We start from the raw sequence: 563 nt of genomic DNA, 5'->3' as shown, positions 1-563 counted from the left end.
CTGCTTCTCCCTCACCCTCCTACTGTTCCCCCAGCTTGTGCTCTCTTGCTCTCTCTGTCAAATAAATAAATAAAATCTTAAAAAAAAAAAAAAAAGAACACAGCCCTTCCTTCTTCCCCAATACACTGTGCTCTGAGCTAGAAAGCCTTTCAGTTTGGCCATAACAGAAGAATCCTTTTGTTTAAGCTGTTTATTCCTTCAAACTTTTAATGGCCCAGTTCCTTTCATTTATCAACATATGTTACATTGTAGGTGACTTCCCATTCCAATGCGTTGGTCTCAATAAGTTAATCCAGTTGATGAATCAAAAAAAATATAGCTTTTGCGGGGGCGGAGCAAGATGGCGGAGGAGTAGGAGACCTGGATTTCGTCTCCTCTCAGGAATTCAGCTGGATAGGGATCAAACCATTCTGAACACCTACAAACTCAACAGGAGATTGAAGAAAAGAAGAGCAATAGCTCTCTCATCAGAAAAGTGACCACTTTCTGGAAGGTAGGACGTGCGGAGAAGTGAATCCGAGGCGATATTCGGGAGGATAGACGGCGGGGGAGGGGCCTCCGTC

This window comes from Leptonychotes weddellii, chromosome 8 (genome assembly GCF_054177405.1).
Source record: "Leptonychotes weddellii isolate Sample4059 chromosome 8, ASM5417740v2, whole genome shotgun sequence".
Classification (NCBI taxonomy): Eukaryota; Metazoa; Chordata; class Mammalia; order Carnivora; family Phocidae; genus Leptonychotes; species Leptonychotes weddellii.
The sequence above is the reverse complement of the archived record's forward strand: the minus strand, read 5'-3'. Positions refer to the sequence as shown.